Raw genomic sequence first — 24586 nt, forward strand, 5'->3', positions numbered from 1 at the left:
GCAGCCTCCTCAAACTCCAGGTACCTTTAAGTGGGCTAAACCCTCACCTGCTGGACTTTTTAAGGATTCATCAGATTCCCCAGAGGTCAGTCACCAAAGGGTTACAGGTCTGCATACTCAAATCACATAACTGAGTTTCCATAGTTCACAGGTTTGTAAACAGGCTGGTTCTACAACAGGGCATCATCCTCCACTCCAGGCACTTCTCCTGTTGTAGTTCTTACTGGCTGGATGGCCATCTTGACATGGTGGACTTGTTGAGGGGGACCACACAACAGGCAATGAGTGATAAGAGCAAAATCACAATCCCCAATAGCACCCCCACTTAAGTCAAGAGACCCTCCCAATTCCCTAACCATGGAGTGAAGGACAAAGTGTCCACTCCAGAGATTCTTTTGAGTTCCCTGGACAGTCCTTCAATCTTTTCAAGGGTGTAGGTAATGGATCCATAGCAGGCAGTGTCATTCAGGGTGTTCATGCAACAAGCCACTCCCACCATCTTACAGACTCCTCCCTTCTCAGCAAGGATCATGTCCAAAGCCATGCGGTTCTGGAAAGCATCTCAGTTGATTACAATCAACATTTTCGTTCATAGCTATCTGGAGAATAACAGACCTGTCCATATCTGATTGTGGGCCATGAACTCAGAAGGGGCCCCCTTGGTTCTCCTACTGTATCTATATAAACATTGTCATCTAGGTGCTTCTCTCTTAGGCCTCCAGTATCCATTGGGATTCTCTACCTTTTCTTTGTGTGTCTGATCAAACTTATCCCTGGGATAATGAGGAAGGAATTCACAAATGTTATCACAGAACATGCACCTTCCCAGCCTCTAGGCAGGATTGACGTGACTCTTCTATCCCTACAAATCCAGTACACATCAGACACTGCCAATACATGGTTACCTGTGCTGTCAATGTTAAAGAAGGTCATTATCTTGTTGCACCAACCATAGGTAAAGTCTCCTACCCTACGGGCATTCTGGTCAGCCCTATAGATACAGAGATTGTCATTGTTGGGGTGTCCCTGAACATAGAGTCAGTCAGAAGAGACCAGTAAGCAAGAGGAGTAAGTAAGTTTGCAATAGAAAGTGTGGAAGCATGCTGGCTTCCCTCTAGCTTCACAGACTTCTTGCTGGTCAGCAGGAATTGAAAAGGGCCATCGTAGCAAGGCTCCAGACTCTCTCTGGTGTGTCTCTTTAACACCACATAGTCTCCAGGCTTCAGGGTATGCGTCATGAGGTCATTGTCTGGATCTTAAAAACTTTAGAGTGCCGTTTAGTCTTTCAACCATATCACAAGCTTTGGAGAGATAAGGGGTGTGTAGGGCCTGTTCTACACCCAGCAGGGACAATGTTTCAGTTTTTACCTGTCCAGTGAAGTGGGTTCCACAACTGGACTCTGGGAGTCCGAACCTGCAGAAAATCTCACTCACCAACTTCTTGGCTGCAGCTCTGGCAATAGCTTTGGTCATGGGAAAAGCTTCTGGCCACCCTGGAAAGAGATCAATACACACAAGAACATACCCCTATGTAACACATTTTGTTAGCTTTATAGAATCCCTCTGCAGTCTCTGGAAGGGGTACAGTGGCTCAGTACTCAACGTTGAGACTCTGGGTTCCATGTATACAGCAGCCTTCAGCACCCTGTCAGCCACATCATTGCCCTTCACACGTGGAGTTACCAATTATGTGTGCTTTTAATTTTATTATCCCCACCTCTTGTGGAAATAAAAGAGCATCCATGAGCTCTTTATTCGGTGTGCCATGCTTAAAGGGGGTCCCTGCAGAGGTGAAGAACTGCACTACTACCTCTTTTTTTCCCCACAATTCTACGAGCCCTTATGTTCCATTATGTAACTTTCACCCTCAACAACCAACTGTCTACTTACATCAAGCCAACCTTCTGCCTGTGCATCCTTCCCTTTATGTGAGAAACAAGTTCCACAGTGCCTTACCCATCATAACTCTCCACAACTGCAACACTGCCTAAGGAACCTGTCCTTACAGACACAGAGGGTTATCAACAGATGCCGACGCCTCGATTTACTGACCCCAAAGAAACTAGATACCTGAGTCTTCCACAGAGAACTCTACACTGAGTCACAGCCTGACTAGACTGACTGCATCAAGTCACTCTGGTCCAAGTTGCTCTCCTGCAGACTTGACTAGTTCTTACAGCCCCATTAAACCATTCAAACTCCCAAGGGAGTTGAATGCAAATTTCTGAGACTCAATTCTGTGGCCAACCCTTAATGACCCAAGTCAAACAGTATTATAGACACTATGATAATATGTCAATCACCAACAGAATACCTTTCCCTCTAGCACTGCAGACATCTGGACATCCAAGGGTTACTACTTCCCGTTGCACAACAGCTAACATCACAGATTGTCTGACTGTCCGTCACTGTCCAATCACATTACAAGTGGTCCTTTACCACAATTATAGTGAGCGTACTGTCATATATGGACAGTTAAAGGCAAAGTTCATAATATCACACAAGGAAATGACCTTACCCAGTCCATCCAGCCAGTGTAACAGAAGTGACAGTCAAGGTAGACAATAAAAGAAGACTTACCCCGAGCGCTCTTTATCAATTCTGGTCACTGGCCGAATTGACTCCTGCAGAGGTCACCTTGATAGTCATATGTCCATTTTTAGTAATGTTCCCCCAGTCAATGCCAATTAATGTTAGAGATCTCTACCTATGGCTCAAACAGCCCTTTACAGTTGTAAATTGACTTCCAAATTAACTGCTATAACCAAAATGGCTACCGGTATCAGGAGCAAACAGATTACACAGTCATGACATGGCTGATTTATGACATGAATAGAAATTTAACAATATGGCATCTGAGTGGACAACATGACCCCCGACTAAGACAAGATGGACAAAATGGTGTCTGTAGAGAAATATATCTCTCACATATACTCAGCATATGAAAAAAATCTGGTTTGAATGTAGTTTTAAACAGATTTAAAATAATTCCCATTTTACTCACTTCTAAAGGCAGAAAAGCTAAAATAAAAGAATCAAGAATAATTTATCACCATACAAATCACAAAAATTGAATAAATTTACTTTAAGTGGTAAAATAGTTTTCCATATATCTGACGTAAGCGCTACTTGCTTTTTGGACCTCTCCCTGCTGTGAGACAGGGTGACACCTTGACCCCCCTCCTCCGATGACATCACAGGACTGATCTGATTGGAGCAGTGGTAGCATGGAGGAGTACGCTTCTGTGGAAGAGTAGGAGTAGCATGGTGGAGCCAGAGTAGCATGGAGGAGCAGGCGTTGTGTGGAGGACCAAGCGTTGTGTGGAGGAGTAGGCGTTGTATGGAGGAGCAGGTGTAGCGTAGTGGAGTAGGCGTAGTGTAGTGGAGTAGGTGTTGTTCTGTGTTGTTCTGCGTAGGTTGTGTACTATGCCCCCCCATCATGTCCCAGAAGACATATACTGGCTTGGAGGTATATAACCATATGGCCTCTGATACGGAGTCAGCTAGTGGGAATGAGTGTCTGTTTTATTTGTGAAAGAAATGCAGAAAAATGTAGATAACATGTATCTCAACACCCGGCTCTTACCACAAATTTGGACAAACTGGTCTGGAGCCCGACCAAGTATACAAGAAGCCAAGGAGTGAAAGTCACAGGTCCAGCACAACGTTCTTGGTGGTAAAAAAATTATGGTAAAATCCAAATCAGGAACATACAGTTTAAGAGTCAAAGACCAACGCATTTCAACACTTGCGTGTCTTTATCAATGTCTAAGTAAAGTGTGAACAAACACGCTATTTGAAAGAGCCATGCGCAAGAAGCCCTGCCCCACAGAAACGAACAGCTGGCTATGTAATCGGAGTTGATTGCACGGAGCTCAAATATCATATATAGCAAATGTATAAAAAGCATTAACATGTTAATGTAAAACTTAAAAAACAACAATGTTGTAAATATAGCCGGCAACATGGAAAAAGAAGGTATATTAATTAAAGGGAGGAAAAAGAAAAACAGGTAAGTAGAGAGAGTGCATATATATAAACCTCTTATAATCTCATTCATATATATATATATATATATATATATATATATATATATATATATATATATAAAGAATTGATCCCATCTATATATGAATAAACTTTGAACAAGCTAGCACAGGACTCCTCACAAAACATATAAATAAGAATGTTTGAACAAATGAACATACATTTTAAGAAAAGTACTGCAGATACACAACAATGATGACGTGTCGAAAATGATTTCTTTAATAACATAAAATAATGTCCTGTCTAGCATTGAGGCCCTTAGGTATCCTAGTATCTAAGGAAAAAATCCAAAAGGACTCTCTATTCAAAAGCTTTCTCTGGTGATCGCCTCCTCTGAATGGGCGGTTAACCCTTTCAATGGCCTGCCAGACAAATGCTGAGCAATCCTTATTGTGGAGATCTCTAAAATGACGTGATACCGCAGAAACATTAAACACATCGGACAAATGTCTGTGTAATCTAACTTTAAGTGGGCCAGTCGTGCAACCTACATACTGTAATTTGATAAAGGATTCTACTGGAAACTCTTTCCCTGTAGAATAGGATAAAACTGAATTACCTTGCAGAATGTAGGAACACATTTTGTAGACACGGTTACCACATTTATGTTGCCGGGATGTGTAAGCCAGGTAAAATTGTCTATCTTATTCTTGGAATAAAAGAGAGTCAGAGACAATTGTTTACCTAAAGTGGGGGCCCTTTTGGGAATGAATCTAATTCCATTCTTCACAAGATCATATAAATCCGGATCCTGCTCAAGGATGGGGAGATTCTTCTTTATGATGTTTTTCACCTCATTAAACTGCTTACTGAAGGGGGTGCTAAATGTAAGTACAGTATTTTTCTGAATGTCCTGCTTTCTATTGCTATTACGCAAGAAATCACTCCTACTAACCTTTGCTACTCGTTGTTCAGCCTTTTTGATGACATCAGGTCGGTATCCCCTTTGTTGAAGTCTGTTTGAGAGAGACTGCGCTTCCACTTTTAATTGTTGTCCATCCAAACAATTTCTCTTTGTTCTCACTAGTTCACCATAAGGAATATTATTTTTAACGTGAGGTGGATGGCAGGAGGAAGCCAACAGTATTGAATTACCCGTATTGTCTTTACGATAAGGGGCAACACATACCTGTTCCTGCATGCCCCTAAGTCTGATGTCTAGGGAAGGTACGCTGTCTCCCCCCCAAAAATAAGTGAAAGTCAAATTCATGTCATTCTTGTTCAGATAGAGGGTGAACTCCTGGAGGAGAGATTCGGATCCAGCCCACACCCACACGGGTCATCTATATATCTACCCAACCGACTAATAGATGCCCGATGCGGGTTGAAGGCCAAAAAAACAAATCTCTCCTCCCATTGTATCATATATATGTTGGCAAATGAGGGGGAAAATTTAGCCTCCATGGGAGCTCCCTCTACCTGAAAAAAGACCTGACCATTAAACAGAAAAAAATTATTTTCCAACAAAAAACCCGTAGCCATGAGTAAGAACTCCTTTAGTTTGTTGGTATAGTTACTGTAAGAGTCCAGATGTTTAGCCAAATAAAACAACCCAAGATCATGAGGAATAGAGGAATGCAAAGTGGCTACAACAGTAATGGCCCAGGTATAAGAGTCATGCCATTTTAATTTATCAACAATCTGAAGGACATGTTTATTGTCTCTAAGGAAAGTGGGGGAGACCTTAGTTAAAGCTGTCAAAAGGGATCCATCCAGGTGCCCAGCCTCTCACCTAGACTTCCTATTCCAGCCACAATGGGACGTAAAGAGGGTGGAAACACACACTTCTGGGTTTTGGGTAGGGAGTGGAAGATAAGAGTGGTAGGTTTCTTAACATATAGATACTCGACTAATTTATCATTTAGACCTCCCATACGTAGTCCCTGTTGTAATAATCTCTTAAGTTTGATCTGACAAGCCAAAGTGGGGTCATTGTGGACCTTCCTATATGTAGTAGTATTATTTAACATGGCAAAATTTTCCCTCTCATAAAGGGAGGAATTCAAAACAACCACAGATCCCCTTTATCAGCTTGTCTGACTAAGAGATCTTTATTCCTTTTAAGCTGAAAAAGTGCATTTTTTCTCTTTTTTCGCCAAATTGGAAAAATTGTTCTTAGAAACATCAACTTTTTGTTTTAACCCCTTAACGCTGAAGCCACTTTTCACCTTCCTGACACGGCCCATTTTTTCAAATCTGCCCTGTGTCACTATAAATGGTTATGACTTTGAAACGTTTTAACATATCCAAGTGATTTTAAAATATCAGATATTTGGTGAAAATTTGGAAAAATTCTCGATTTTCGAACTTCAAAATGTTCTACTTTTTCCACACATAGTCATAACAGCAAAAAAACTTAATAACTAACATTCACCAAATGTCTACTTTATGTGGACATGGTTTTTTATGCATACTCTTATTTTTATAGAATGTTATGGGCCTTTGAACGTTATGTGCAATTTTTCACATTTTCATAAAAAACCCAAAATCCTGCTATTGAGGGACCTGCTCAGGTTTCAAGTCACTTAAGAGGCCTAAATAAAAGTAAAACCCCATAAATTACCCCATTATAGAAATTACACCCCTCAACATATGTAAAACAACTTTTATGAAGTTTGTTAACCCTTTAATTGTTTTACAGGGGTTAAAACAAAATCGGATACAAATTTGAAAGTAAATTTTTTTGTTTTTCAAAAAATTTACAAATTCTCAGTGAATAAAATACCAAAATGCTCCACAAAATTTGTTACCCAACCCCACCCGTGTATAACAATACCCCATATGTGGTGGTAACCTGCTGTATGGGCATGGAGGGGAAGCTGCACCATTTAGAGCAGATTATGCATTATCACATTTTATTGGCTATACAATCTTTATTTTTTTGACAATTAAGACATATAAGGGCTTATTTTTAGCAACATGAGATGCACTTTACAAATACTTCCTTTTAGTGGGTCATTAGCTTATTAATGAGATTTTATTAACTCTTGAATGTATGGGTGAAAAGAAAATTGTCAATTTTGGATTCCTTTCTTTTTGTACTTTTTGGGGGTTTTACACCGTACTCTAAAATTACTATAATATCTTTATTCTACAGATCACTACGATTACGGTGATACCTCATTTATATAGTCATTTATTTTCACAATTTTACTGGAAAAAAACTAATATAGAGGAAATCTAATTTGTTTTTGCATTGCCATCTTTACGGAGATATAACTTTAATATTTTTTGACAGAGCTGGTTTAGGGCTTATTCTTTGCGTGTTGAGTTGTTCTTTTCAGTGATACCATTTTGGCGTACATAACTTTTTTTGGTCACTTTTTAAAACATTTTTGTGAAGAGATTTTATGAAAAATGGACATTTTTGGCGAGTTTTTCGTGTTTTGTTTTTACGGCGTTCACTGAGCGCTTCCAGTAATGTTACTGAGTTATTGTACAGATTGTTATGGATGCGGTGATACCAAATATGTGGGGTTTTTCTGGTGATTTAGAGTTTTATTACTTTATTAGATATGTATAGGGAATGTTTGTGATTAGGGGACTTTAACTTTATTTAATTAATTCTTTTTATTAATAAATGTATATATGAAGTGTATTTAACATTTTGTTTTTACTTTAACAGGTTGGCTTGATCAAGCGATCCTCTGATCGCTTGTTCAAGCTCTTCTTCATATAATACAGTGTAATACAGATGTATTACACTGTATTATGTAACACACTAAGCATGCTGCGCATGCTCAGTGTGTCACAGCCAGGTCCTGCCGCCGCAGGGGGGGGGGGTCCGATTTGGTGCATGGGACCCTTGCACGCCGCGATCACACGAGACCGCAGCGTGAAAGGGGTTAATGCCCGCGATCGGAGGAAACTCAGATCGCGGGTACTAGAGACGGGTGCCAGCTGTAACATACAGCTGGCACCCCATGCTTCTGGTACTGACTCCGTTCAGGAGCTGGTACCAGAAGCATGACGTAATAATACTGCAAATTGCGGGAACGCACCTCCCGCCATGCAGTATTATTACGTCAAATGTCGGGAAGGGGTTAATGCAATAAGATCTCTCTCTATGGCCTCCTGAAATTTATCCAGATGCACGAGAAACAATAGGGTAAAAATCATGATTGCTAGTGAGAAAGCGTTATCAGTGTTATTAGATTTAGGACATGATTCACACATAGATGAACATTGACATTAGTTGACATATATGTATCTGAACAAGGAGAGACAATTACATCAATATCAATATCATTACTAGCATTATCAGAATGTTTCAATTTCAAAAAGTGATTTTACAGTGTAATACTTCTGGCAAATCTGTTAAGCACCTAATTGGTCTGATTGTATCCCAGACCAATCTCTATGATGCACAATATATGGACCAAAACTACACCTCTTTTTATGCACAACCCCGCAGGTGGACCCCTGTTAGTGCAGCAGATATAAAGTATTGAGGCATAACACTTCTTATGGGACTAGTAAGGAAACCCAAAGTCAGGGACTATTGGAGCACAGACATACTGTACCACACCCCAGTGTTCCACATAAAGATGAGTAGGATGCACTTTGAAGCCATCTATAAGTTTATGCACTTTGCCGACAATTTACAGTGCTCATCCAGAGATGACCCCCGATATGATGGATAAGATAAAATCCGGCCCATATATAAATGCCCGATTTATGGAAGTGTATACTCCAGAGAGGCATTTATCGATAGACCAGTCCCTGGTACATTTCAAAGGGAGACTTCAGTTCCACCTGTACCTGCCCGATAAGAGGGCAAGGTATGGTGTGAAGATGTATAAGCTGTGTGAGAGTGTATCAGGGTACACTTATAAATTCAGAATATATGAAGGGAAGGACTCTAGAATGCCCCGCTTTCCTGGGAATTGCTGGAAAAGTAGTCTGGGATTTAGTGCACCCAATACTGGACCAGGACTGCCACCTCTACCTGGCAATTTTTATACCAGCATTACCCTGTTCAAGTGCCTCACTTCCAGACAAACATTGGCATGCACCACTGTTAGAAGGGATCAGAGAGATCTCCCAAAGTCTCTGCTAAGGGAAAAGCTCAGAAGGCACGAGAGCCAAGCACTGAGCAGCGTCTCAGTATTGTGTGTTAGGTGCAAGAACAAGGGATGTCCTTGTACTAACAACAATACCACACCACCACCCATGCCCCTGTATGAGGTACCAGTGCAGAAGCTCCCAAGACGGACTGCATTTTGGATTGCAATAGGTACATGTGAGGGGTGGATTTGTCGGACCAGGTACTTCATCCAAAAGCTAAATTTTGCTTGTCCCTTCTCAGCCTGCTATATCCCCAGCCTGTGGACTATTGTCACACAATAATAACCCACAGAATGATTTGTGGTGTTTGTCTAAAGTGGCATAGGTTGGGCACTAACATGACATTTTTTAGATAAAAACACATTTTTTACCCTGCATTAGATTTTGGCCAGCATATCGGAGGTTAAAAAGTTCACCACAACCCCAGATGAATTCTTTGAGGGAGTCTTGTTTACGAAATGGTATAATTTTTGGGGGGTTTCTATTGCACTGGTACCTCACGGGCCCTGCAAACATGACATGGAACTCCAAATCCAAACGTGTGAAAACGAAGCTGCAAAAGCAAAATTTAGCTCCATCCCTTCTCAGCCCTGCTGTATGCCCAACCTGTCAATTAATGGCACTTGTGTGGTATCCATACTCTGGACAACCCTCAGAATGATTTTTGGGGTGTTTGTGTTAAGTGGTAAGGGTTGGGCACAATGTATTAGGCACTAAAATTACATTTTTAAGATAAAAACACATTTGTTACTCTGCATCATTTACTTTGCATTAGATTTTGGGCAGCATGTTGGGGGTTAAAATGCTCACCCCCAACTCCAGATAAATTCTTTGAGGCATCTAGTTCCCAAAATGGTATAATTTCTCAGGGGTTTCTATTGTACTGGTGCCTCATGGGCCCTGCGAACTTGGAGCTCCAAAAGCAAAATTTCACTCCTTCCCTTCTCAGGCCTGCCGTGTGCCCAGCCTGTCAATTATTGGCACATGCGTGGTATTGCCATACTCAGGACAACCTGCAGAATGATTTTTTGGGTATTTGTCTAAAGTGGTATGGGTTGGGCACATTATATTAGGCACTAAAATGACATCTCTGAGATAAAAATGCATTTTTTACTCTGCACCATTTACTTTGCATTAGATTTTGGGAAGCATATTGGAGGTTAAAATGCTCACCACAGATATATTCATATATATATCAGATATATCCAGATATATTCTTTTAGGGGTCTAGTTTCCTAAATGGTGACATCTTTGGACATTTTCTATTGAACTGTTACTTCAGGGGCTCTTCAAATACACTGCGGCACCACGAAACATTTGCAGCCATATTGGCCTGCAAAATACCCAATAGCACAAACACTGTTCTGGACATCGCTGGAAACATCAGTTGACATCCACATGTCTGGTATTGCTGTACTTGGAAAAAACAGGGCAAACATTTTTGAATGTATTTTAACCTCAAATTCCTTCTGAATGGGGCAGATTTACTTACCCGATCCATTCGCAATCCAGCGGCGTGTTCTGTGTAGAGGATTCGGGTCTTCCGGCGATTCACTAAGGTAGTTCCCCCAATGTCCACTAGGTATCGCTGCTGCGCTGAATTCCTTTGGAGTGCACTGAAGTTCACCAAGCCAGGTGAAGGTAAGCGACACTTTTTTTTAAAAAATGCGCCGGTTTTTCCAAATCCCGATGCGCCACAAGCCGATCGTGTGCCCCAAAACGGAAAAATTTGAGTAACCCGCAGGATAAACGTGATTCGAAAAATGCTGATTTGAATAGTTTAAGTTGTTAGATTCATAAAATGATGTTACTTGTGGGGGTATATAGTACATTATCCTTTATAGGGCATTTCCAAGCTGAATTGGTCACCAAAAATTTATCATATTTCAGATCTTGATTTTTCTTGAAAATCTGAGAAGTTGCTACTAAAACTTGAAACCTTCTCACATCTGTAAAAAGTTAAAACGTAAAACAAATTCTGAAAATAAAAAAAGAACCAATGGCGAAAGGTTTCTAGAAAAAAAATTGTGGTGTGACTTTTTGTCTAAAAAGTAGAAAATTTGAAATTTTGAAAAGTGTAATTTTTTTCTAATTTTTGCCTAAAGAAGAAACTGATCACTGAAATAATTCTACTAACATAAACTACACTTTCTCATGAGAAAGCAATCTTAAAATCAAAGGGATATCTTAAAGTTTTGAAAAGTTATTACCACAGGAAGAGACACTGGTCAATTTTTTAAAAAAAGGACTGAGCCTTAACGTACAAACAGGCTGTGTCCTTAAGGAGTTAACTAGTCAATGGGTTGATACTGGCTGCATGTGCTGCCAACCAGGGCCAGCACCAGGCATCAGGGGGCCCACATGGCCAAATCTCAGTATATCATAAAATCAGGGGTGACCGTATATAATTAAACTACAAAGGGGTTGTATGTACAGTAATTAAACTATTAGGGAACTGTATATAATATAAGCCATGCGGGGGCTGTATATAAGATTAACTTCCCCCTCCATGCCCCCCCCCCCAGGCACTCACCAAATGTTGCTGGCAGGGAGACAGGTGATGTAAAATAAACTATTATCAACTACTGAAACGATGCAGAATGCCGAGAAAGGCATTTTTAAAATCAGCATAGCATAGGCTATTGTTACCTGTCACCAGCTTAAAATGACATCCATGGTGACATGTTTACTTTAAATAATGGTGCTACATGGGTCATACAGTGAAAGCCATAAAAACTAAGTCCGCAAGATAATGGTGCAAATGCATTTTAATTGTCATTTTCACCGCATTTGGAAATTCTTTCCAGTTTTCCAGTGCATGGCATGGAATATAAAATATTGGTAATACGAAGTACAATTTGTTATACAGAGAATAAGCCCTTATACAGTTCTGTGCACAGAAAAATAGTTATGCATTTCTGAAGATGGGGAGGACAGAAAATAAAATAAAAAAGGCCAATTTGGGCACAGCCTCATTTATCAAATCTTATGTGTGACTTTATTACGTAATAATCTACTCATGTTATATGAAATCTCTACTTTTCAATTCTTTTGAATGATGTTAGAATGTTTATTGCTTTAGCAAATATCGGAAACTTAAGCTTCAATTTCACAATCTACATTTTTAATAACATGCTCATGGGCATGAGTGGGTAGCACTTCTGCCTTGCAGCACTGGAGTCGTGGATTCAAGTCCCACCCAGGTCAACATCTGCAAAGAGTTTGTATATTCTCTTCGTATTTGCATGGGTCTCCTTCCACACTCTGGTAGGTTGTTTAAATTGTGAGCCCCATGGGGACAGGGACCAATTTGGCATGCTTTGTGCTGCGCTGCGTAATCTGTAGGCGCTATATAAAATAAAGAATTATTAATTATTACAGAATTATCTAGCCAATAAATCTATAAAAAGGAGAAATACACCAAAGTTTATTACAGTTCCCTTTAAAGGGCTATTCCCATTTCAACAAGTAATTAGCATTGTTAAAATAATGAAAAGTTATACAAATTTCCAATATACTTTCTGTATCAATTCGTTACGGTTTTTCTGCATCTCTGCTCGCTGTCATTCTATAGAAAGCTTCTATAGAAGCTGTCCATTTCCAGTGGACAGAAATCTGACCATGGTCACACAGGTGCACGGCTCGTTGTATCACACAGCTCTGATTACTGTCTGTGACATAACGATTTGTACACCTAGATTTATGCATCTAGAAAACTGAGGAATTGACAAACTGATACCATATCTGCCATAGCAATATAGGAGGGTAGATTTTATTGATATTGTTTTCATGGGATTCTAAGACCTCTGTAAATACGAGAACAAAGAGAATGACAAAAAATGACCCCATTTTGTAAACTTTACCTCTCAAAAACATGTTTGGAATGGTCTTTTTAAACTCACCAAGACAGGACCAATTGGTTATGTCTAGAATCTTCTTAAAGGAATAGCATAGGGCTGTCCAGAACCCTAGAAATAGACTGGATATTGTCCCTGCAAAGGCGGGGCTAATTGGGTAATATCTCAGGGTCCAGCTTCTGTATAGGGCGTTATAGGGTCAGTAAATATATCTATCTATCTATCTATCATACTATCTCACAATCCAACTATTTATTATTACTTATTTATTTAGCTGGGTTTACCTATGGCTCTCTGGAGTTTTATACTTAATTGTGTAGTTTAAAGGAACCTACCATCAGAAATACACTAACTTAGGTATTCCTGATGGTAGCTTTCTTTCTGTCAACTAAGCCCTACACTGTCTTTACCTAATCTTTTCCCACTAGCTAACTAACTAAAAGCTTTATCTGTCTTTTATTCAAATGAACTTCAGAGGCTTCAGGGGACCCTGTCTTATCTCCCTACACACCCTTGCAGCGCTCTTCGGCTATTCATACCATCGAGCTGCATCCCAAATTCAGAGAGGTGGAAGCATTATATATTGATTCCTCTTTGGTGTTGTAGGAACTCCCCTATGAAGTTCCCTGAAGGGTTAATAGGATGCTGATGAGTACAAGCATAAATGTCTTGGTCACTATATCCAAAGGTTTTAAAGTTCCGGCGAAGCTCTTTATCCATTTTCTTGTTTCCCAGGTCTGCAACAACCTCTGAGCTAGAGTAAATCAATGACTCAAGTTGCATATTTCCCGTCATTAGTAAAATAGATTTGGCCCTTGAATAGTGGTCATCCTCCATTGAGATCTTATTAATTCTACATTGGATATAATCAATCAAAAAAAACAGGCAAATAATTAAAGGAAATCTACCACTTAAAGAGGACCTGTCACCCAGAAACCTCCGATAATGCTATCTAACACCACTGCGGAGTACAATAGAAACTTTGAGAGCAGTCCGGCGTATTCATGAGGGGGCAGTCCGAGGCGCTGCCTTTTCCTCAGACCGCCCAACTTACTACATAGCTCGGTGATGACTACCGCTCGTCATGCGGCAGTCACTGCCCTAATCCTGCCAACAATCCCGCCACCTCATGAATATGCCGGACCTCTTTGAGAGCAGTCCAGCATTTCTATTGTACTCCGCAGTGGTGTTAGATAGCGTTATCTGAGGTTTCCGATAACGCTATCATTGTAACACCTCTGCATTTGTTTTAGCACTAGGAGCAGCTTACTTTAGTAAGCAGCTCCTAATGCAGAATTTCTGGGTGACAGATACTCTTTAAAAAACTGCTTTTAAAATCAAACAAACATACCTTTAGGTAGCTAAAGACCTGTACAGGCAGGATGTTAGCATTTTTCCCCCAAAAAAGCTCTTAAAATTATGCCAATTATTCTCAGGCACACGCCACAGACGGCACTGAATTAGGCAAGCCTCCAGCATTAGTATACACCTCCCTCCCTTCTGAGAGCTGGTGACATCATTGAGCTCTTAGGAACTCTTGCACTCTCTAAAATAAAAAATGTTTTAATTCTGGATCAATGGAACTTTAACTTCAAATTTTTCATTTACGGATCAATGGAACTTCAATTTCAAATTTTTCAATTCTGGAGTAATGGAAATTTCAAATTCAAGAATGTTTCAATACCAGATAAATGGAACTCAACTTCAATTCTTTTTCAATTCTGGTTTAATGTAAATTCAAATTCAAAACTGTTTCAATTCCAGATAAATGGAAATTCAAAAATGTTTCAATTCCGGATTCATGGAACTTCAATTCTCTTTTAATTCCGGATTAATGGAATTTCAACTTCAAATTTTTAAATTTTGGATTCATTCAAAAAATGTTTTAATCCGGATTAATGGAAAATCAAATTAAAAAATGTTTCATATTCAGCATTAATGGAACTTCAAATTCAAACATTTTTCAATCTGCATTCACTGCCTTTAAACGCAGGGAGAGGAAGGGGATGTAGTTTTCCCATTACTTTTTTTTACCTCTAGGAGAATGTATAACTTGATCTGAGCACCCAGAGTGCCTTTAACTGTTGTGACATCATTTTTATTTATTTAGTTTTTTCAATGTTATTTTATTGTAAGTACTTTGACTTGCCAATTGCTGGCAAGGTAACTGTCTTGGTACTCGTACCCTTTTCAGCCCTCTTGCTCTTACTAGCCCCATTTTAGAGGCGTTTTTGGGTGTTAAAATCCTGGTCAAAGTTCAGGCAGAAGTACGGATCCTGAGCTGAATTTTATTTTGAAATTTAGATGAACCCGTCGAACCTGAGTTTTAACCAACCAATCACTAGAAATAATAGGTAAGTCAATGTTCTCTGTTACCTATGTGTATCTTTCACCATAATGTTATATAGGTGTATGGAGAGCTCATTTCCAGTTTGGAGGTTTGCTTTAAGTTCAAATTTATTGTATATTTGTTCTTACTTTTGTCATATGTAAATCACCTTAATTTTAATAAATAGAATAATTAATAATATCAAAATAATGAAAATAATGATACTAAATAAACAAACTACTAAATGTCCTTCATCACATTTTAGCTCTGTTATTTCTGACATTGTCACCACTGAATCTTTGCACATGTATTTTCAAGATCAAGGTTTTAGAAGAATAAAATCAGAGACATAGTTCACCTTATTTTCAGTATAATGCACTTATACCCAACTGATATGTGTTCTTATCATAAATATAGAATAGACTCTCATAAACATATTCAGTCACAATTCTTTTAGTTTCATCATTTGTGTTCAGTTCAAGGAGACATCCTATAGCTTGACATTATAAAAGTATCAATTCACAGTAATATTTTCAGATGCTTTGCTAGTTTTTCTACCTTCCATCCATTTTTATTTTGTATCACAATGAGCATATATTAAATATACAAACAGAATACAATTGCAGATCTGCATTTATATTTGCATGAAATAGCTGCAGTTAAAACAGACTTCAGAAGATTCATATTAAATAAAATAAGATGCATGTCTTTTTTCTTAAAGAATATATACATTGCTAAAGGCAGCAAAGATACAATTTCTGCAATGATAAATATAAACATGAAAAGAAGTGAAAATTATCACCAAGGAAATTGAAAATAGAAAAATTTCAACATTTTCTTTGCATGATAATTTCTTTTAAATGAATGGGGGGAGTCAATTATTGTTATATTTCAAAAGATGTTTATTAAAACTTGGACATAATAACAAAAGTTCATGCTTTCTGGGTGCACTTGGGGCATCCCCTCAGCATTCGATGCACAGTACCTTAACATCTCTGTATGATCAGCAGGAATGTTGTAATGGGAAAAGCAGGCACCCGCACTGGAAAGATAGGGAAGTGGTTTCAGCAGGATTAGCAGCAATCCATATGTTTAAAGCACATCCTGGGCGCATCAAATGCCTCACTGGCATATGGATTTAAAGAGGATCTGTAACCAGATTTGGACCCCCTGACTAACAATGTTGCTGATAAAGGGTTACAAGTTCTCCCCATATCACCTAAAATTAGCTGCCAGGTACAGCTGCTCTGTACCTTAAATACAGCCATTTTTCTGATATGCAAATTAGCTTTAATGACTCATGACTGGTCTTTGTGGCTCTTCTCTCTCTCAAGCTGGCAGTGAATCACACGCCATTATTTTGACTGACAGCTCTGTGTCTTTTTAAATCACTGCTCTGCCTCCTTGTACTTTGAGACTGTCTGCTAAAATTCAACTACAGACATATAAAGCTCCATAAACATATTAAAAATATTGTGTCCATTTTCTTACATGGTGTCTTGTGTTAAATTCATGACGTGTGGGTCCTTTTGCCTCCTAAGAATAGGAAACTGTACACCATGTATGTGGTAAAATGACACCACATGACACCTCTTTGGAGGCTGCTGTGACTTCATTTGGTCAGATACATGGATGGGGTACAGTTACTGCTACTGTTAAGAGGCTAAAGTCCCTGAGATGATGTCACTCTGGTCACATGACATGAACTGTGATCAGTAAGGAGGCATAAGGCATGAGGAGGAGTAGATGGGAGGGACTGGCAAAGCAGGACACGCCTCCTCTTATGCCAGGTAATATAAGATAAAAGGTGATTTATGGGGATGTAAGCAAAACTATTTTAGCTAAAAGAAGGGTGTCAGTCAGTTAATAGAGCTCTATAGGAATCTGTCACTGGCTGTATATGTGCAAATGTGGTGACAGGTTCCCTTTAAATGTTTTCCGCCAACCCCTGTAATAGTACATTTGCAAGTGGCAAGGGGAGTATGGAGAATGAGTTTGAATTTACTTCCATAAGGAGTTAAATAAAATTGTGCACCCACATGTGTCGCTTTATATGGTTATAACTTTTGAACACTGTTACCTATCAAAACGACTCTGAGATCATTTTTGAAATTCGAAATCATTGCGTTCTCAGGCAGATAGATTTACCACCTAAATAAGTTGCTGGATTACATTTCCCATATGTCTACTTTACATTTTCATAATTTTTGAAATGTCTGGATAAGTTATTTTGATGTCACGCGGCTTACAAATCAAACATAGGTTTTCTGTATTTTCAGAATTGACTATTTTGGGGATAAATACTGTTTTGAATGAAATTTTACATATTCAACATCAAAAAAACGCTATATAATCTACTCATTGAAATCTTCATAGTAATTACATCAAAATGGAGGTGAAATTTAGAATGGTCAAATTTTGTTGCCATAACATTTTCTCTTTTTTGTTATTGGGGCGATGTGACTGCCTTTTTTTGCGGGATTAGATGCTTTTTCCAATGTTACCATTTTGGGATGGGTATCACCTATTGTTGAAAATTTAGGAACTTTTTTTTAGGGCAGGAGTAGAAAAGCATCAATTCTGTACTGGATTTTTTTTTTATTCGTGCTCACTGTAAAGCCTAATAATCATGTTATCTTTATTCTATGGGTTGATACGATTACAAGGATACCAGACTTGAATATTTTTTCTTTTGTTACTAAATTTGCCAAATAAAACCCTCATTTTTGCATGGCCGTCTTTCAAGTGGCATAACATTTTTACTTTTTTGGCTATGGAGCTGATTGATGGCTTTTTTTTGCAGGACATGTACTTTGCAACAGTATCATTCTAAAGTAGATATGTTTTTTTAATCAATTTTTATTGCATTTTTTGTAGGATTCAATAGGTAAAAATCGTCATTTTTGGAAGTTTTTTTACAATTTTTTTTACAGCGTTCATCGTGCGGGTTCAATAATGATATAATTTTATTCTACGGTTTGTAACGGACGTGGTAATACTTTATATGTGGGGTTTGTGTTATGATTTAGACTTTTTTTTAGTGTTACATGTCACTTTATATGTTATGGGGTTACAGGCATTTTTATTGATTTATTGCTTTATTTTTTATTGAATAAGATTTATTTTTTTCACTTTTTTACTGTTTCCACCATGGGGCATGAACAAGTAATAGTCTGATTGCTTGTTAATGATAATACTCTGCAATACTGATGTATTGCAGGGTATTAGCAGTGTCAGCCTATGCACATGCATAGGCTGATACTGTGCCTTTAGGATGACGTCATAGATGCCATCTTTCAGGCAGTGCCTACAGGCAGCTCCGGGGTCCTGATCGGACCCCAGGACTGATATAGCAACAATCGGTGCCCCCCAAAGGCGGCACGTGTGTGTGTGTGGGGGGGTGTTCGTGGGGAAAGACCCCCCAAAGGCAAGTTAAATGCCACGGTCGCGTTGACCGCGGCAATTACCGTGTTAAACACCAGCGATCGGAGCCCACTCTGACTGCGGGTGTTAAACTGGGGTGTTGGCTATTAGTTATAGCCGGCACCCCATGTGTCCCGATGCCAGTTCGGCTCAGATCTTGAAATGAACTGGTATCAGCTCTGCGTCTGATATATTGGATGCTGAGCGCTAAGTCACTGCGCTGAGCTTCTGATATATCGGGTTCAGAGCGGGAAGGGGTAAAACAATTTCTCAAGTACATGTCAAAATTCCATACATGATCGGAAACTTCTTGACCGGAAAGAGGCTGCTTGGCTTTTGGAAGGCAATTAGTAGCCCCGTTTTAGAATCTAGAATCACTTTTAAAATCACTCCAGGTGATTGGATGAAAGTTCTGTCACTGAGAGATGGTTGTTGTGAATTCAATTAGCAGCCCAGAAAGTAAACCACCATTTACACGGACCAAAAAATGTGCTACACATAGAAAATCTGCATTTTCTCCCATTTTCCTCCCAGTCTCCAAGCACATACTGAGGGAAATGCTGTTATAGATTCAACACTATTAACCATGGCCTGCTTCCTTATTAAATAAACTTTTAGAATTATGCTAATGAATCAAAGTGCCTTCCGGGATGAAACCTCACAGGCTGTTACAGCCTTACTTTCCCCCTGCTTCCTTTGCAGTTCCTCACTCCTTCTTCCTGCTCTAATCTCACACATAATATGAAGATATAGCATGTAGGGGCTTTGGTAATGCCCCCATTAGCATAATTTTAAAGGTTGATTTTAGAAGTAATGAGGCCATGGATAATAAATACTGTATAAGAGGATTATCAGAGTCATGATGCCTGGACCTATGAGTAAGTACCCCTGGTTTATCATGATTAATTTTGATGGTAGATTTCCTTTAACAAACCAATATGTAGATAATGTAGCATATAATTGGGCAGGTATTTCTATTGTTTTGTGTAACATATATCTGATAAACAAGTACATGCTTGACTGAAATAATCAGAAGTGATCTCAGGTGCTTGATACTCAAGTTGTGAAGCAGAGCCAGTCACTTTGTCAGGTTTCTGCTTTAATAACTTTCAACTGGAAACAAAACAAGTTTTTTTGGAAACTGATATTTTTCATTTCTAGTGGAAATAACTTAAAAAACCTCTTGTTCTGTATCTATGTTCAACACTTTTTATCAATAATTCTTTGCACATGAAAAGAAGTTCTTCAAATTTTTATAAAGAGCTATTCTTGTAAAAACAAGTCTTCCCCTGCCCACCAGATAATTGCTAGATTGCTACTGAATGTATGAAACTATTTGCTCTTATTAACCCTATACTGCCTGCTAAACTGTTTGGTTCATTGCAACATTGGTCTTCAGTTAGGAGAAGATGAGTGAGAAGAATAAAAGCACAAATATTTAAGTTTTTTATGTATAAACTAAATACTATCTCAGTGACAATACAATAGTAAAACATTAAAGATTAATGCAAATGTGTGCAGCTGTCACAGCTCAAAGCAGCAAATGGCTGCAGCTGCTGTCACAGGTGCTCCTGCGACCCATGTCCTGGGTTGCAGTCGCACGAGTGTGCCTCCCTGTGCCCCTGGATCCCGTCTGCAGCCTTACTTACCTTCCCTTGCTCTAGCGGGAACGCCTCCTTGTGCATGATTGCGACGACTCTGTAAGATTTAGAGGGCTAGCCTCCCCTGATAAATTGCCATCCGCCACCTGTGTCCCCTGCCGGATCTTTGAGCCTTGTGTCTTAGTCTCCCTCCGCATTTAGAGTGATTTCCCATTGTGACCTTGATTCTGTTCCTGATTTGACTGCTCTGCTGCCTGTGGAGTGACCTGGCGGTATTCCGCCACAGCAAATCCAACCCACTTTGTGGCGGTCTCTGGTGGAAACCGAGTGCCACTTAGACTCCTCTCCCAGGTGTCAGCTTACATCATTGCACCACCCCTGCTCCTGACAGCTGTTACTGTCATTGAATGGCACACCACATGACAGCTGCTGATTGGGATCTTCAGGAGCTTCCACTGTAATGACCTGGAGTTTGGGCCATAGCTAAAACATTTGCATTATGTTTTCCAGAAGATGCAAATTGCCGCAGAGATCATTTTGCGACACAATCATGCAAGTCGTGCTGGTCACAGGGTGTGCAGGTAATAAACTCTATGAAAGAAAAACTTTCTTGTGTCTCTCTTCTTCAGCCATTCATTCTGCTTTTAGCAGTTTGATTTTTGTCCTGTACTCCATTAACAGTTGAAAGACAAGAAGCTCATTAAATGTCTAATGACTATTATCGGGATACGCATAGTGGGAGGAAGACGGAATTTATACACCACTGGATTTATACGCTTCACCAATTCGAAAGGCCCCAGAGAACGTGGTACAAGCTTGTAGCTAAGGATTTTCAGCTGGACGTATCTGGATGATAGCCACACCTTGTCACCTGGAGAGAAGACTGGAGGAGACCTACATTTCTTATCGGCCTGGGACTTGGAGCAGGCAGAGGCCTGAAGTAGAGACTGACGAGTTTGTTCCCAGACTGAATTGAGGTCCTGCACCAACTCTTCTGCTGCAGGAAATGGACAAAGGAAGAGGTGGGCGTGGAATTTGTCCATATAACTCAGAGTCCAGGGAGTTATAGGAGAACTCTGCCCATGGCAACAGATTGGACTAGTCATCCTGATGGGCAGAGACAAAAGTCTCTGCCCAAAAGATAACAGCCCAAAGTTTGGCTAACCCTTTCTACTTGACCATTCAACTTCAGAAGAAAAGTCCAGTTTCACTTGCAGCTGGTTACACAAGGATCGTCAGAACTTTGAAACAAACTGAACCCCTCGATCAGAAACAATGTGCTGAGGAAGTCCATGAAGCCAGAAGATTTGATGAAAGAACAAACTGGCAAGGCGAGGAGCAGATGAAAGACCTGGAAGAGGAAGAAAATGGATCAGTGACAAAAAAGCCACAAGTGAGATTTCGGCCTTTAGGTCCTTTTTGGGTGAGCACCACCCCTGCTCCTACAAAGGATGCATCAACTTCCAGATCAAAGGGTTTTTCTGTATAAGGCCTAGACAGAACTGGGGCTGAGGCATAGGCAAACTTCAACATTGCGAAGGCTTGTTCAGCCGTCAATGACCAAAGACGGGGATTGGCGACCTTTTTAATGAGCACCACAATGGGAGATACAAGAGTGAAGAAGTGCTGGATAAACTGACGGTAGTAGTTTGCAAAACCCAGGAATCTCTGAATTGCACATAGACCTTCCGAACGCAGCCATTGAAGAACCGCAGACAGCTTTGAAGGATCCATCTGGAGGCCTCTGTCGGAGATAATATAGCTGAGGAAAGGAAGGCTCTGCTGGTGAAATTGACATTTCTCGAGTTTGGCACAGAGGTGATTGGTCGTGAGCTAAGAACTTGCCATACGTGGGACTGGTGAGACTCTTGAGAGAGAACACCACAAAGTCATCAAGATAGACCACAACACAGGTATATAGCAGATCCCTGAAGATGTTGTTGACAAATTCTTGAAATATGGCTGACACATTGCACAATCCGAACGGCATTACCAAATACTCAAAATGCCCATCGCGAGTGTTAAAGGCAGTTTTCCACTCATCACCTTTGCGAATCTGGAATGTAGGCCCATGAAGGTCCAGTTTGGAGAAGACCCTGGAGCGATGGTCAAAGAGCTCATTGATCAATGGAAACGGATAGCAGTTCTTAACCGTGACCTTATTAAGAACGCAATGTTCAATGCATGGACGGAGTGACTCATTCTTCTTGGTCATGAAGAATAAGCCTGCACCTGTCGGGGAAGAGGATATACGTATAAACCCCCTCTGCAGATTCTCTTGGATATACTCCGATATAGCAGAAGTCTCAAGTACAGAGAGAGGATACACCCGACCCCGGGGAGGAGAAGAACCCTGCAGCAGATCAACAGGGCAACCGTAGGGGTGGTGCCATGACAAAGTCTCTGCTTGTTTCTTGGAAAAAACATCAGAAAAGTCCTGATAACAAGATAGAAGACCCACTAGAGACTAGGGAACTATGGTGGAGGCTTAGATTGGTACTCGAAGAGGCACCACCATGCAGTGAGACTGGCAATCAGGGCCCCAACATCTCCCGTGAAGCTGCAGCCACGGAAGGCCCAGCAGGATGGATGAGGTTTAACGTGGCATCAAGTAGAAGGACAATCTCTCTTTATGAAGAGCTCTGACTTACAGGGAAATAGACTCGATTTGATCGGAGAAAGAGGACCAGAGGCTTCTCGAGGTGGACCACAGGGATGAGATGCTGGGAGACCAGAGTAGCATCCATGAAGTTCCCCGCAGAACCAGAGTCCAAAAAAGCAGTGACCTGAATCTGGCTACCAGTGCCGAAGCTGAGGAGCACAGGAATGTTCAGGTGTGGAGAAGCTTTGCTCTCACCTAGGGACGCTTCTACCAAGAACCCTAGGTGCTGGCATTTCTTGGATGGTGGAGACGAATATGACAAGCCCCAATGAAATGTTTCGGGCTGGCACAATACAGAAAGAGGTCCTCCTGACGTTGAAGCGTTTCTGGATCGAAAATCAAGTTCTGTCCACCTACATTGGTTCCCCTGCAGACAGCACGGGCGGAGGCTGCAGCAGCCTTTGAAAGGCAGGTGTCAAGTTAGGCAAACATCGAGTCCGGGCTTGCGGATGCACTCTCCTCAGCGCTCTCCTTAAAACGAATATCAGTCGCCAGAGTGATGAGACCACACAGAGTGGACAGCAGGTCACGTGTACCTAATGCGTCTTTAGCTTGACCCAAAAGTCACTTTTTAAAGGTCTCAGTCAGGGCTGCATCGTTCTAGGTGTGTTTAGAGACCAGGGTACAGAACTGGACTACATACTTTCCAACGGATGAGTCCCCTTCATGCAGGTTCATCAGTGCAGTCTCAGCTGAAGATGCCCGTGCAGGTTCTTCAAAAATGTCTCTGTCCCAGAGAGCAGTAGCCCAGGCCAGGGCTTTACTGGAGAGGAGGCTGATGATGAATGCCACCTTAGACCATTCTGTGATAAATTGAGGAGGCAGAAAGTTAATGTGCAGGGAACACTGAGTGATAAAGCCCCTGCACAACTTTCATTCACCATCATACTTTGTAGGCATGGAGAGTCTTATCCTAGGTTCTCCGGCAGGCAGGCAAACAAAGTAGCAGGAGAGGCTGCAGGAATCAACTGCTGCAGCGTAGTGGTGACTTTTCCAGCTGTTCCCCTTGCAAAGCAATCTGCTGGGACTGTTGTGCCATAAGATCAGCCAGTTTAGGTAGTGGAACCTTGACGGGGTCCATGGCTGGATCTTACTGTCAGGCTTCAGGGATAGTGGACCCCCTGGACCACTGTGGACAATGACACAAGCCGACACCTGGGACCGAAATCTAAGGGGCACCCAGTTTTGGCCAGAGTCTGCCCCAAAGCGGGTTGGACTTGTTGTGGCATGACATCACCAGGGCCAAGGCAAGGTACAGAGTCAGCAGGCAAGTTCGTGGTCAGGAACAGGCAGGAGGTCAGGGCTGGCAGCGGAGGAGCATAAACGGGAACAGGTCTGGGGTCACAACGGGGAATAAATTCACAGGCACAAGGCAAAGGACAAAGCTTTCTCCATGGCATAGAGCATGAAGTTTCGGCGGTGAATGCTAGGAGAGGAAATGGCCAGCATCAATCAGTGGTCAGCTGGCCCTTTAAATTTACGAGTGCCAGTGTGCACGCACCCTAGGAGACGGGGATGCGCACACTGGGAAGCCGGGACGAGAACAGGATGTAGGAGCACCCGTGACATTCAGATTCAAATTGTTGCCTGAATATAAGAG

The sequence above is a fragment of the Engystomops pustulosus genome, chromosome 5 (assembly GCF_040894005.1).
Source record: "Engystomops pustulosus chromosome 5, aEngPut4.maternal, whole genome shotgun sequence".
Taxonomy (NCBI): Eukaryota; Metazoa; Chordata; class Amphibia; order Anura; family Leptodactylidae; genus Engystomops; species Engystomops pustulosus.